Consider the following 16,194-nt stretch of genomic DNA (forward strand, 5'->3'; position numbering starts at 1 on the left):
TGTAAAGAGTTAATATGGTTTGATGAGAAACATTCTAAGCTCCTTAATACTTCATTGAGGAAAAGTTTCTGAAAAAATAGAAGAGTCAGCTGAAATTAGTGATCAATATAAGAAAACTTTAATCTAACTAATAATATAAAAAATGCAAATTAAATTTAGGCCCAGTAGAGACTTTCCTGGTGGTCTAGTGACTAAGACTCCACATTCCCAGTGAAAGGGCCTGGGGTTCTATCCCTGGTCAGGGAACTAGATCCCACATGAGGCAACTAAGTGTTTGCATGCTGCAACTAAATATCCTGCATACTGCAATGAAGATCTGGTGCAGCCAATAAAAAATAAATAATAAATATTAGAAAAACAGACCCAGTAATTGCTTGCATCAAGTTATATTCATGCAGATGTCAGTCACAATATAACTTGAAATAAAATTAGGAATTGAGGATTTAACTAAAAATTGGCAATAACCAACTTGGATCTGGTAAGTAATCTTTGGTCCACTTATAAGAGGGCCAGCTATTTAGCTATTAAAATCGTGTGTATTAAAGACTAGGTAATTAAATACAAAGCCTAATAAAATAGTATTAAGAATAAAATCATTGATCCATAAGTGGATACACAAAATTGCCACAATTTAGACCAAAAGAAACAAAAACTCAGGCATTAAAAAAAACAAACAACAGAGAAAAACACCTGATAAAACAAAAATGAACTCTCACTGAGAAGGTACTGCCACTCATCCAGGTGGAATGGAATGACAGGTACAAATCAAGATCAAAACAGCAGCTAAGTTAACAGAAAACGTTTCTCCCAAGGCTGTGCTGCAGCTATAAATGTCTTAACAGCTCCTTCTTCAAGGGACACTTACTGTCTTACTGAAAAATCTTGCTTTCTAATGTCTAGACAGTCAGAAAATTTGCTCTTTGAAATCATAAGAATGACAATGAAGTGCCCCATTCTTCTAGCTGGAAAGATTTCAGTCCTTTGACCCAGAGAAGCAGCCTTGACGTCCAACCCGTGTGCAGTTTCAGATAAGGGATTTCTGGACACATCATTTCACATCTATCTTCACTTTGTGGTTTTCAAGGAAAAAGGACTCTGGGTCTACTTTGCAGACCAGACTTCATGTTGACTCTTTAATCCACAGCTCTGCTTTTCTCTGAGCCTATCAAAGCATTGCTTCTCTTAAATCCTGTAATAACCCCATTTCTTTCTTTCCTCGGTGAGACACGCCCATGGTTCCTGTGGTTTAAGGTCTCTTATTGTTAAAAAAAAAAAAAAAAGGTCAATAGATGTGACTTTTCAGACTACAACTTTCTCTGTTAGCAGCCTTTGGCTGATTAGGTTAGAACACATAAAAATGGTGATGGGGACAATTTTCATATGAGAAGATTGCTCTATGTATATTGTACTTTTCCAATGCAAAACTTTGTTTCATAATATAGAAAAGTTGGGCACTATGATTTTTGACTAAAATTAATCAAATAAGTCTCACATTAAGCAAACACATCATACTACTACCATAATTATATCTGGATGGTAAAATTATGGGTAATTTATTTTTCCTTCCTTGAACTTGTATTTTTTAAAAAATCATGTGAATTGAATCGCCAGTCTATGTCTGACGCAGGATGCAGCATGCTTGGGGCTGGTGCATGGGGATGACCCAGAAAGTTGTTATGGGGAGGGAGGTGGGAGGGGGGTTCATGTTTGGGAATGCATGTAAGAATTAAAGATTTTAAAATTTAAAAAATAAAAAACTAAAATTAAAAAAAATCAAAAAAAAATAAAATAAAATAAAAAAAATAAAAAATCATTATAATAAAAATGTGTTATTTTTTAAATTAGAAATGTCAGTAGTTACTATTTTAAAACCTTTGACAAAACTCTGCTTATTAACAAAATGAAAGCTATGATTCTTGATAATTATACTGCAGAGTGGGAGAGGGAAACCAATTTAGGGCTCAGCCAGAGAAAGAAGGATGTGATGCTTCCTCCAAACAGATTGGGGTGGAAATCTTCATCACCTCTGACAAGGCAACTTGGCCTCTGTCCTCATTTCCCACCTGGGTACCAGTAATCCAGAAATTATTCTTCTGTTTAGCCCTTTAAAAAACACCCTTATTTTACGGTCTTAGCAAGAAAAGGCTGGAAGAATTTAATTTAGTAATACTAAAGAATAATCTAATTATCAACTCTCTTTAAAGTTCTAATGATATATTAACATCCCCTGATTGATAACTAAGGCATAAGGCCAGCTCTTGGAGTATAGAATGAAGGAGGGCAAAGGGTAATAGAATTTTGCCAAGAGGACACACTGGTCATAGCAAATACCCTCTTCCAACAACACAAGAGAAGACCCTACACATGGACATCACCAGATGGTCAACACTGAAATCAGATTGATTATATTCTTTGCAGCCAAAGATGGAGAAGCTCTATACAGTCAGCAAAAACAAGACCAGGAGCTGACTGTGGCTCAGATCATGAACTCCTTATTGCCAAATTCAGACTGAAATTGAAGAAAGTAGGGAAAACCACTAGACCATTCAGGTAGGACCTAAATCAAATCCCTTATGATTATACAGCGGAAGTGAGAAATAGATTTAAGGGCCTAGATCTGATAGAGTGCCTGATGAACTATGGAATGAGGTTCATGACATTGTACAGGAGACAGGGATCAAGACCATCCCCATGGAAAAGAAATGCCAAAAAGAAAAATGGCTGTCAGGGGAGGCCTTACAAATAGCTGTGAAAAGAAGAGAGGTGAAAAGCAAAGGAGAAAAGGAAAGATATAAGCATCTGAATGCAGAGTTCTAAAGAATAGTCAGAAGAGATAAGAAAGCCTTCTTCAGCGATCAATGTAAAGAAATAGAGGAAAAGAACAGAATGGGAAAGACTAGAGATCTCTTCAAGAAAATTAGAGATACCAAGGGAACATTTCATGCAAAGATGGGCTCGATAAAGCACAGAAATGGTATGGCCCTAGCAGAAGCAGAAGATATTAAGAAGAGGTGGCAAGAATACACAGAAGAACTGTACAAAAAAGATCTTCATGACCCAGATAATCATGATGATGTGATTACTCACCTAGAGCCAGACATCCTGGAATGTGAAGTCAAGTGGGCCTTAGGAAGTATCACTACAAATAAAGCTAGTGGAGGTGATGGAATTCCAGTTGAGCTATCTCAAATCCTGAAAGATGATGCTGTGAAAGTGCTACACTCAATATGCCAGCACATTTGGAAAACTCAGCAGTGTCCACAGGACAGGAAAAGGTCAGTTTTCATTCCAATTCCAAAGAAAGGCAATGCCAAAGAATGTTCAAACTCCCACACAATTGCACTCATCTCACATGCTGGTAAAGTAATGCTCAAAATTCTCCAAGCCAGGCTTCAGCAATACATGAACCGTTAGCTTCCAGATGTTCACGCTGGTTTTAGAAAAGGCAGAGGAACCAGAGATCAAACTGCCCACGTTCGCTGGATCATTGAAAGAGCAAGAGAGTTCCAGAAAAAACATCTTTCTGCTTTCTTGACTATGCCAAAGCCTTTGACTGTGTGGATCACAACAAACTGTGGAAAATTCTGAAAGAGATAGGAATACCAGACCATCTGACCTGCCTCTTGAGAAATCCATATGCAGGTCAGAAAGCAACAGTTAGAACTGGACATGGAACAACAGACTGGTTCCAAATAGGAAAAGGAGTATGTCAAGGCTGTATATTGTCACCCTGCTTATTTAACTTCTATGTAGAGTACATCATGAGAAACGCTGGGCTGGAGGAAGCACAAGCTGGAATCAAGATTGCTGGGAGAAATATCAATAACCTCAGATATGCAGATGACACCACCCTTACGGCAGAAAGTGAAGAAGAACTAAAAAGCCTCTTGATGAAATTGAAAGAGGAGAGTGAAAAAGTTGGCTTAAAGCTCAACATTCAGAAAACGAAGATCATGGCATCTGGTCCCATCACTTCATGGGAAATAGATGGGGAAACAGTGGAAACAGTGGCTTACTTTATTTTGGGGGCTCCAGAATCACTGCAGATGGTGACTGCAGCCATGAAACTAAAAGATGCTTACACCTTGGAAGGAAAGTTATGACCAAACTAGACAGCATATTAAAAAGCAGAAACATTACTTTATCAACAAAGGCCCATCTAGTCAAAGTTATGATTTTTCTAGTAGTCATGTATGGATGTGAGAGTTGGACTATAAAGAAAGCTGAGTGCAGAAGAATTGATGCTTTTGAACTGTGGTGTTGGAGAAGACTCTTGAGAGTCCCTTGGACTGCAAGGAGATCCAACCAGTCCATCCTAAAGGAAATCAACCCTGAGTGTTCATTGGAGGGACTGATGTTGAAGCTGAAACTCCAATAATTTGGCCACCTGATGTGAAGAGCTAACTCATTTGAAAAGACCCTGATGTTCGGAAGGGTTGAGGACAGGAAAAGAAGGGGATGACAGAGGATGAGATAGTTAGATGGCATCACCAACTCAACGGATATGAGTTTGGGTAAACTCCGGGAGTTGGTGATGGACAGGGAAGCCTCGTGTGCTGCAGTCCATGGGGTCGCAAAGAGTTGAACATGACTGAGTTACTGAACAATAAAAATATCTCTGAGGCTTATTTGATGTCCTCAGTTAAAATGTAATGATATAAGGAGGATATAGAGAACATTTTTTGAAAAAATTGTGCCCATATACATATAACATAAAATTTTTCATTTTAGTCACTTTACAGGTACAATTTAGTGGTATTAGTGCATTGATCATGTTGTATGACCATCACAACTATGTATTTCTAAAACCCTTTAGGTATCCCACACAGAAACTCTGTATCTGCTAGTAAATAACTCCCCATCTCTTTCCCTCTAACTCTTGGTAACCTCTAATTTACTTGCTGTTTCCATGACTTTGTTTATACTAGATATTTCATATAAGGACAATGTTTGTCCTTTTATATTTGGATTAATTCACTTAGCATTATGTTTTCAAAGTTTATGCATGTTGTAGCACATATCATCGCTTCACTCCTTTTCTTCCTGAATAATATTTCCTTGTGGGTATATGCTTAACTTTTTTTATCCATCTGTCCATTGATAGACTTTTAGATTGTTTCCACCTGTTGGCTACTATGAAGAATTCTGCTGTGAGCACTTGTTTACAAGTATCTTTTGGAATCCCTGTTTTCAATTCTTCTGATTATATTTCTAGGAATGGAATTACACGGTCATGTAATAATTCTATGTTTAACTTTTTCAGGAACTTCCATAGTGTTTCCACAGTGGCTGAACCATTTTACAACCCACTAGCTATTTACAAGTAGTCTAATTTAAGGAAGAAGATAAAATGGGGACCCAGCTCCAACTCTTCCAAGGATTTGGTTTATTGGTTAACAAACTAAACTCTGTGTACCACATCTCATTTTTTGTTGTGTCATTTTTTTCTTTTTCTTCTATTGGATTACAAATGTCAGTTGTCTCTAAGGACAGATAGGAGATTAATTCATCACTTGCATTGGTATTTTATGCCTCAAGTTTATTGGGTGACTACTCTGGTATTTCAATCGCTAAAACCTTTTGGCTGGATTTCAAGATGGACCTTTTTCATATCCAATTCTACATTATACAAATAGGATTACAGTACTGTATAATATATTATAAATTATATATTTTCACATTTAATTCAATTAATATTTAATGTATATTTCATTGTAATAAAAATCACCTAGAAATAAAGGCGACCTCTGTATTAATTGTAATGAGATACTATTATGCCATTCTGTTAGGAAAGGCATTTGATATGTATGTGTATATTTTTTAAGAAGAGACATATGCTCTAAGATGAGCTAATTTTGGTTCCAAATGCGAGGACAGGTCACCCTCACTTTCCTAAAAAGCATATAAGCCCTTCCAGATGGTTGTTGTCTATCCTACTCCTAATCATTTTTGGCATTTGACAGTGGAGTGTCTGGAGTGTTAAAATTAGTAAACTCAAATGTCATACAATCTAATCAGTAGCTAGATATCTAAAAAGCACACTGGATCTAAATACTGAAGAGACCTGCCTTTTTTCCCCTATGGTTATTATTATCTGGTCATCCCAGTTTTGTGAACTTCCAGAAAAAGTGAAAGTGTTAGTCACTCAGTTGAGTCTGACTCTTTTCCTGGGTTGTTGAAGTCAATGGGGGGCCAGGAAGGCGGTCAGAGGGAGAAAAGAGAGCACAGGCTGTTGCTTCTCTGGCTCCCTTCCTGAGCAGTCGCCTCAGGCTGGCTGGGACTCTTAACAAAGGTCACTCTCAAGGACGTCTTCCTGACAGTCCCTCCTCTTCTGGCTTCGTCATCACTCGCCCTCTGTTCCTAGGCTCCTGCACTGTTCCTCACGGTTCTCCTACTTTTGTAGTGAGTTTCTTTGTAGATAAAGTCTTCCTGACATAGTTTCACTTGACTGTTCACCTTTTTTCCTTTGGAACCTTGAGTGTTATGGGTAAAGAAAGGGTTTGGGTGTTGCTGTGTCTTTAAATAAAGATTGCCCTGGCTAAACTAGCGATTTTCTGTCTCAGATAGTGACACTCAGGGGGACACTGCTTATTTCAATAGATGCCATGAAATTCTCAAAATGATTTCAGCTGTAACTCAAAACCTCAAGCTCGACATTTAGCGTTTGTAACAGGTGGGAATGAAGGAGTGTGATTGTTAGAATCATTGGCGCTGTCATTCCTGAGTTGATAATTGGCCATTAAAAGAGATACATTCCAGGTGGCTGGGCATGAGGCCAAGGAGTGGGAGACACACATGTCCAAGAACAACTCAGGGGAAGATAAAGAGGAAGTATCGGATGCTGTGAATTAGTGGGTGGATGCTTTGCCTAAGGGCATTCACATTCAAATTAATAAAAAATATCGAAATACTAGCAAAGCTAAGCTATATATATATTTTTTGGATATAAGCACGGGTGTGATTTTTTTGGATGCAAGCATAACTGCAATAAAAATTTATGACATGTTTACTAATGATGATAAATCAAGGACATATCACATGTATACAGTATGTATATATATATGTATGTATATGTACATATATATATCACATGTATATGTATGGCTCAGTTCTATATATTCCAATATAAATACCCCAATATAAAAAAAAGCTTAAAAAATCAGTGACCATGTCTGAAACAGGAGAGGGAGGCTGTTGTCATTTGAAATGGTCACAAGGGTCCTTCTGGTGGTGCTGTGTTAGCTTGCTTGGACTACCATAAAGAAATACCACAGATTGGGTGGCTTAAGAAGCAGAAATTAATTCTCACACAGTTCTGGAGGCTGGAAGTCCAAGATTGAGGTTGTTGGCAAGTTTGATTTCTTCTGAAGCATCTCTGCTTGGCTGCAGATGGCTGTCTTTTCCCCGTGTCCTCACATGGCCTTTCCTCTATGCCTGCGTGTGTGTGCTCTCTCTGTACCTCCAGAATCTCTCTTCTTATAAGGGCATCAGTCATACTGAGTTAGGGCACCACCCTAATAACCTCCTTTAACCCGAATTATTTCTTTAAAGTCCTGATCTCCAAATACACTCACATTATGAAGTACTAGGGCTTAGGGCTTCAACATAAGAATTTGGGGAGGGTATAGTTTCACTTATAACAGACACAGAGATGCTGATGTTCTGTTTCTTGACCTGGGAAATGGTTGCAGAGGTCTATAATTTATGATTACTCATTGAACTATGTTTCCATGTATTATGCATTTTTATGATGCTTTTGTTATATCTCACAACTGTTAAAAATTAAGTGAGTATACCATGCTGGCCAAAAGAACAGTTCTGGACCACCCTTTCAGACTCTTTTGTGTAGGCCACTAACATCCATTTCTATGAGGATCATAAAAAATAAGGTATATACTAGGATAAGGCAATTTATCTTCAAAGGGTTATTTTTCTTCCTCAAGAATGTTTATATAGTACAGAATATTTCAGGATACTTATTTGGAATACACAATACATGGATATTTTTCCTAATTGTTTTTTACGTCTTCTGAATATTAAAACTATGTGTGGGTATTTTAACACACTCTGGTTCTGTATAATCTCATCTCCCTGCAACCTGTAGGCATGAATTGTGCTGCCCTCCTGTGAATTATGCTTTGGATCTGTCCTTGGGTTGTGGATGACCTCGTTCTAGTAATGAAGCTGCCCTACTAAAAGAGAAGGGCGTTTCTAAAAGGAGCAGAATATTACTATTCAGAAGGGGGAGAGGTGTTTTGTTTTTGATGCTTATTGAAGAAAAAGATGTTCATCACCAAACAGAAGTTTATCAGTGTGTGTTCATTTCCATACTGTGCCTTTGAGATAACTTAAAATATAATTAAATTGTTCACTATCTGTTCTTAGTAGGAAGGATCAAAGATTGGGTTGTGTAGTGTTATTTGAAGGATTAAGAAACCTCCCCTCACCCCCCAAGAGCTTCCTCATCAGCCTGCAACAGAATGTGAGATTCCCAACTTCAGCTACTTATCTATTTATTTTCCAGCAATGTGCTGGGTAACGGAAAAGATGAAACAGACACAGTTGCTGCTCTTTGGAGCTCTTAGTCTAAGTGAGGGAATCAGGTAGGCAAACTGGTAATTATAATACAACCTTGTGAAGCAGTAATAGGGGTCCAGGTCTGTATAGGGAAATGTAGAATAGCAGGGAGTACCCAAGACAGTTTGAAGATTCAAGAAACTCTTCACAGAAATGATTCTGTGCTTAAAAGTAGAGGAGGATTAAAAGTTAATCAGGTTATAAGTCAGGCGACAATGTCTTGAGGAGATGGAACCACATGAAAAAGTCATAGGGTTTGCCTTGTGTACCTCAGGGTGTATAACTAGGATCATTCCCATGTTCCAAAGGAAAATGAAAAATGTGTCTGGAGAGGTGGGTGAGAAAGGAACTTTTATTTTAAGAGTGATGATGTTATATCTCTTTTGGATGCATTAATTGGGCTGCTGTATCAAGAATGCACTTGAAAAAGAAAACAGAGAAGGCAGAATGGTATTTAGGATAGAGGATGAGTGTCTGAACTAAGGGGATAGCAGTGGGGAGGAAGAGGAGGGGGGATTTGTAAAATTGGCAGGATTTGGGAGTGAGTAAATGTCAAGGTGATGGAAGAACTAAAGATGTACACACACTTGTAGGTTAAAAGGGCAGGATGTTGAAACAGACCATGCCTAGTGGCCTCAGTTATCACCTGCGGTGGAGCTAGCGGTAAAGAACCCGCCTACCAATGCAGGAGACTTAAGAGACTTGGGTTCAATCCCTAGGTTGGGAAGATTCCCTGGAGAAGGGCATGGCAACCCACTTCAGTACTCTTGCCTGGAGAAGCCCGTGGACAGAGGAGCCTGGTGGGTTACGGTCCATAGAGTCGCAGAGTTGGACATTTCTGAAGCGACTTAGCATGACAGTAAGTTGGGGGAGCACTCAACAAAGGGCTTAAAGAAAGTGGCAAAGCTCTAAAAAGTATCTAGAGGAGATGGACAAGATAAATGACTCAGGACGAGTAAAAATATTGATGGTAGTGATGAGAGTTCACTTACAGCAGGGAAGGGAAGTGAATGAAAATATCACCTTTCTTTCCACCCCACCCCCCTCTTCAAAAAAGGATGGGAGGGTGCTCATCAGATCAGAGACTCTAGCAAGATTCATGCAAGGGAATGGAAGAAACCCAAAGAGTAGTGAGCAGAGAGTAAAGATTACAGTGGTGATACAGGGTGAGATTGTCTTTCCTTGACTGTGGAGTGAGAGGCAGGGCTGGAGGAAACTGCTGCACAAAATTTAATCCTGACACATACTGTAATAGACTATTTATTCCTTGAAAAATATGGCTATAACTCAGTGAAGACAAGTAATTTTAGCTGCTTTACAATTTGCCAAAACTGTTTTACATGTACTGTTTTATTTAAAGTCAAGAACCATGTCACATTAGAACTCGGTACATGGAGGGGCTCAAAATAACCTTGTTTCTTGTGGACTGAAATATTTCATTTGAAACAAAGAACACCATTAGTTATGTCTATGGCAACACACCCTGGAATCTAGGGAAAGAAAGAGATATAGACAGGTTCATTTTAATGGGAGGTGGAGGGATAGAAGAGAGGAGCTGATGAGAGTTGCAAAATGTAGCAGAAAAGAGCTTGTCATCTGGAGCCAGACACTTTCTGTTGGATTTGTGGTTTCTGTGTGTCTGTGTGTGTGACTGGGGGTGGGGGCAGCTGGGAGACTCAGCTTCAAACCCTCAAAAATGATGACCAGGGTGGAAAACTGCTCCCTGGGAGGCTGAACACAAACTGAGATGTGTCAGATTTTGGCCAGCATAGAGCTTTCTTAAAAGTTGATTTTGACAAGGTTCTGTCCATTTGTTGTAAATGAAGGGATGGGGAACTGCCATGTTGCTATGAAGTAACTGAAACTGACTGATGCAGAAATGACCAGGTTAAGTTTTCCACCATCTAGCAGTACTGGAGGCCAAGAAGAGAGTTATGTCCAATTACAAAGAATTAGAGTTACATTTCCTAAGCACTTCAGTTTATAGCCTATGAAATTGTTACCCACACTGTTAATATTAATCACTACATTTGGATCTTCCCAGTTCCTTAAAAGTTATGATTGTGGATATAACACAGCTTAATTTTTCCTTACTGTTCTTGCTGTAAACAGATTTTCTTCATTCAGATATCCTCTTTCCTCCACCCTCTGCCATTTTGTCAGTAACATTTGGCTTGGTCACTTACAGTGGTTGAAATTAAGGGCCAACGCTAACATAACTTAGAGAAAGGGAAGGAAAGAAAATGAGACTGATTAAAAAATCTATATCTAATTGTTAATAAAAGGGAGAAAAGCCTCTTTAAACATCAAAGGAAAACTGTTTTCTGTAAAGCAATCCAATGCTATTAAAATGGTGAAAGCTCCATTCTTTAGTCTCCAGTTTGAAGAATTCACTTTGAACTCTCCCTGAAACCTACCAGAAATTTTTCAGGACAGTAAATAATAACGGTACTAATTTTACCATTTCAAAAAGCCGTAGAAGGTAGGGTAGTTAAGAGTTTCAAAGCAGACTGATGTGGGTGGAACGGACCCTCCATTTATGAGCTGAACACACTTGGATAAAAGCCCCAGTTAATCATCTGGGAAATGGGAGTTGCTGGCTGCATCTTAGAGGATGTTCTCAGAGGCTGTTCCTTACATCCTCCTCCCTAGCAAAGCACCGGAGGACAGCAAGTTCAGGAAATGAACCATCTCCAGCTTCAATGGGGGAATCTTGATTAGCTGACTGGTAAAAATGCCAGCATTTCCCAGTGTATTCTGTGGCACACTAGTTCACTGAGAAGTTCACTTTTATATGATTTGGGGGCACTACTTCATGCTCTGCCATTACCTTGTTGGAGACTCACAACGTATATCAAGTCTGAGATGAAACCCTTACCAAGAAGGTTGTCTAATTTAGTATTTTCCATTTGTACTAGGTCACAGAACTCTGTTTCCACATTCTACATGTTACCAACCATAAAATTAATCTTTCAAGAAACACTCTGAGAAATGTTGCAAAGTATTTATTTATTGCTTTCAAATAAGTTATGTTGAACTGTAAAGCCCCGAAAGACTGTTTCATATTTTATTTGCATCCTCTCTTAGGCTAATATCAAAATTGTCCTTAGCATCCTTCTTTTCATGGAGAATGATTTAATAAAAATCCTGTGCCAAAGGAAACTGGCTGAGTTTTAAACATTTTCTCCATGACCCACACAAAGTAAATAATCAATAATGACTGTACACAGACATTTACAGGGCACTTGTGAGGTGCTTATATGACTTTAAACTGTAATAGCTTTGTATAAACACAGATGATTCCTAATATTTTTCTAGGATAGACAAACATAACTGCAATATTATATTAGCCATCTGTCAATACGATTTCTAAACCAATTATAAGCACACAGTATACCTTTAGGCTGCTGAAAAGTTTTGCAAATTGAACTTCATTCAATGAACACTGAACAAGAAAGTAAGAAACAAATACTCTGTCACAAACATACAAACAAAAAACATATATGTATACTTTCATATTCGATGCTGATAATGAAATCCTACAATTAGAACTAAAAATAACAGTGCATGATCTTATTCTTTTGGCAGGTGTTATAAGAATGTTCTCTGAAGAAGGAAATGGCAACCCACTCCAGTATTCTTGCCTGGAGAATCCCATGGAGAGGAGCTTGAAGGGCTGCAGTCCATGGGGTCACAAAGAGTCAGACACGACTGAAGCAACCTAGCACGCATGCATAAGAATGTATGTCATAGGAATTAGAGACAGTAACTTCTTGGGTAGACCTTGAAGCTTCATTCCAGGCAAAGTATTTCTAGGGCCACTAAATGGAGGACAGAGGACAGAGACAAGTCTGAGCCCCTGAAGGAGTCAGTCACCTGGTAAAGACAGGATGCACCTCCGCCTCACAGGTACACAGGGTCCCTCAACAGTGACGACATGTCCATGCCTCACATACCTTACATTCATTTCCCATTTCAAGCCTTACTGACACCTTAACTAGCGAAGGCTGATTATCAAAACACTTGATTATCAAACCATCATGGATAATGTTAGTAGGTTGAATAATGCCCAGCAAAAATATATCAAGTTCTGATCTTGATCTCTTGAGCTTGTAAATGACATCCTACTAGTAAGTACTATTGGTGAATTTAAAAACAAAGGGGATATCAGAATGGAAAGAGATAATTTAATCTGAAGCAACTATAATTAAAGTAGCTTAATGTTGCAAAGCATATGTCTAATTAATACTTTGCTAAGGTCTACCCCAGGATGCTGGAAAGAGCTCACCAAGTGAGGGATGCTGCCGTGTAAGTTTCATTAACCTTCCAGTGAAGCCATCCCTGCACCCATGCAATCTCTTTTCTTCTAATTTGAAAAAGTAGTTCACTGACTAAGCTTATAAGATGTGATCCAAGAGAGATTCCTTTATATTTTACTTGGTTCTCTACTCTTTATACTACTTTATCTTCTACTCTACAGTTGATGGTGACTTGAGGATAATCAATTCTTATTTCAAGCCATTATTTTCCTCAGTTAACTGTAGATTCTAAAGAAGTCACCTTTTAACTGATATTTTCATTCACTTTCAGCTTTGAAAAGGGAGATAAAAGTAGTACATCTGCCTCTCTGTACCCTTCACCTCCCCCACCTTAGTTGTTTTCTTAGATCTAAAACCACCTTCATGTGAAGCAGATAATAGTATTATTGACAGCATTTCAAAACAGAAGGATTTGCACCAAAAAATGCTTCACACCCTAATGGAATATCTGTCATCAAACTATTTTCACCTAAAGGTTTCAAAACCCTTGGGGTATAAATTATGCAATGATGTTTGGGTTGAAAAAATTTGCCATTTTCAAGAATATTTAAAATTTCTCAGAACCTTACAGATTTAAAGCTTTATACTAGTCTATGATACAGCTGTAGAGTGTAAATCATCTAGCTTTTTGTGTTGTTCATCATATGGCTCTGTTTTTTATCTTCTTGCTGCTTGAGAGTATGAATGAAATAACAAAATGAAAATTGAGTTCTTTATCCTTGAATCTGATAAGATACCAAAGCCATAATATTGCTGAAACACTTAAGCAGTCATGCAAGACTCATAAGAAATTTTAATAATTTTCAAAAATTGAGAAGCAGAAAACTTAATTAAAATTTCCACATAATACATGCTCAATAAATACCTGTTGACTCATACTTTAAAAAGAAAACTATAAAAATGCAAAACTACATTTGAGGAATGCCCTTTTGCAGTATTTCTGCAGCAGTTGAAACTGGGTAATGAGTACAAGGACATCCATTCTACCATTTGGTCTGCTTTGCAAATGTTTGAAATTTTCCTTAATAAAATATGTTTGTTTGTTTTTTTTTACAAAAACTTCCCAGGTGAATTCCATGTGCAATTGCAATCTGCTTTCTGGGGGTCCCAACCTGGGAAAAAACTATGAAACTAGAATCTGTATTTTCCTCTCTTTTTAATCTCTCTAATAACTAACTAATCAGGTAATTAGTTAATTAAGCAGATGTTTATGAATATTTATTCTGGGCTGGAATAGTCCTAGTCCTTGTCAGGGTCTGGAGATCCCTTAAGAAGCTTATAATATAGTTAGATGATACAAACTATAGGTTCTAAGAGTAGACAATATATTCAGTGATGAGTAGAGCATAAAGGAAGATAAAGGAAGTGTGTGTGTGTGTGTGTGTGTGTGTGTGTGCACGCGTGTGTGTGAAGGCAGGTCAAATATTGTACCTCAGGGACGCATTAGAGACTGCTTCATGGAAAAGTGATTCTGAATAATTAATCAACAAGGACCTGTTGTGTAGGGAACTCTGCTCAATATTCTGCTGCTGCTGCTAAGTCACATCAGTCGTGTCAGACTCTGCGCAACCCCATAGACGGCATCCCACCAGGCTCACCTGTCCCTGGGATTCTCCAGGCAAGAACACTGGAGTGGGTTGTCATTTCCTTCTCCAATGCATGAAAGTGAAAAGTGAAAGTGAAGTCACTCAGTCGTGTCCGACTCTTCGAGACTCCATGGACTGCAGCATACCAGGCTCCTCTGTCTGTGGGATTTTCCAGGTAAGAGTACTGGAGTGGGGTGCCATTGCTTTCTCCGGCTCAACATTCTGGAATAACCTAAATGGGGAAAAATTTCAAAAAAGAATCAATTCAATTCAGTTCAGTCACTCAGTTGTGTCCGACTCTTTGCAACCCATGAACCGCAGCACGCCAGGCCTCCCTGTCCATCACCAACTCCCGGAGTTCACTCAGACTCACGTCCATTGAGTCGGTGATGCCATCAAGCCATCTCATCCTCTGTCATCCCCTTCTCCTCCTGCCCCCAATCCCTCCCAGCATCAGAGTCTTTTCCAATGAGTCAACTCTTCTCATGAGGTGGCCAAAGTACAGGAGTTTCAGCTTTAGCATCATTCCTTCCAAAGAAATTCCAGGGTTGATCTCCTTCAGAATGGACTGGTTGGATCTCCTTGCAGTCCAAGGGACTCTCAAGAGTCCTCAAGGCCCAATCCTACTTACTCTTTAAATCCAGCTCAAATTCTGTTTCCTATATCCTTGATTTCTGTTACCAAACAAAAATATCTATTTCCACTGTGTACAGTAACCCTTTGCTTCTACACATTGTTTCAATTATATCTCTTATAATTGTACTATAAGCTCTTTGAGATGAAGAACTGTTTTATGTATGTTTGCAACCTTCAGACCCTTCTAGAGAAGTGACTTGAATATTACAGGGACTCAGTAAAAGTATGCTGAATAAAATAAAACAGATCATCCTTCTACTTCATTGCTACATAAAATAATTTTGTCGTATCATTTGACATTTGAGTTTACATGTGTGCCTTAACTGGCAGTTAATAGTGATTTAAAAAGAGTGCTGGTCTAAAAGAAAAGTACTTCAAGTTGGATAGAGAAACTTTTTTGGCAAAAATGGACACTGCTCTTTTCAAAGAGCTATAAATAAATGCCCTAATTTTTCTGCTCACTGAAAGAGGCACACTGTCTTGTTCAGTACAGTCCTGAATGTTAATTGTGTTCTCTTGAAAGCACCTGGAATCCAAAGGCTTTTCCTTCTCAGGCTTGCACAAGAGTTTTTTTATCGGCTGCATAGAATTTGGAATAACCCAATTCTGTCACTTTGGTGGGAACAAATAATTAAAAGAAAGTTGGCTGACAGAGATAAGAAGCACAAAAAAAAGGAAAAAGCAAAGCACAGGAAAAATATGGTCAGTGAGGCACTTTCCTGACAGTTTGTTATTTATGAATGAGGTAGTATTTTTTTGCTTTGGACTTGATCAATTCAAGGCCATTCCTAATGCCTGGTTTAAAGTTCTGGCATAGCTAGTAAAGCGCTTGAAGGCCCACACAAGAGAGTATATTAGTAAGGCTTGTAATGGAAAACAGCAAAAGCACAAGGAATGACTGGACTCCACATGCTTATTGGGAGACTGAGTAGATCCTGATGCCTGCTATTCCTTTAACACTTAAATCTATCCATTTTGCAGCCATTACACTGAAATAAGCAATTTAGAAATGAATTCCACTATGAGAAATGAACAATAATTCCCAAATAAAGTTTTCTGCTATCAATAATAGAGTA

The 16,194-nt window shown here is 38.4% G+C and overlaps 1 long non-coding RNA gene across 6 annotated transcripts in view; it reads right to left on the bottom strand.

Moving 5' to 3' along the window:
• LOC138444864 (uncharacterized) overlaps positions 1-16,194 on the bottom strand; it is a 121,764-nt gene that overhangs the window by 21,048 nt on the left and 84,522 nt on the right. For 2 of the 6 annotated variants that reach the window (XR_011258625.1, XR_011258627.1), the window contains exon 5: positions 10,672-10,796. The exons of the other annotated variants lie outside the window; for them this stretch is intronic. This is a non-coding gene — a long non-coding RNA (uncharacterized lncRNA). The remainder of the gene's footprint in view (positions 1-10,671; positions 10,797-16,194) is intronic. 6 annotated transcript variants of the gene reach the window in all.

The sequence above is a fragment of the Ovis canadensis genome, chromosome 8 (genome assembly GCF_042477335.2).
Source record: "Ovis canadensis isolate MfBH-ARS-UI-01 breed Bighorn chromosome 8, ARS-UI_OviCan_v2, whole genome shotgun sequence".
Classification (NCBI taxonomy): Eukaryota; Metazoa; Chordata; class Mammalia; order Artiodactyla; family Bovidae; genus Ovis; species Ovis canadensis.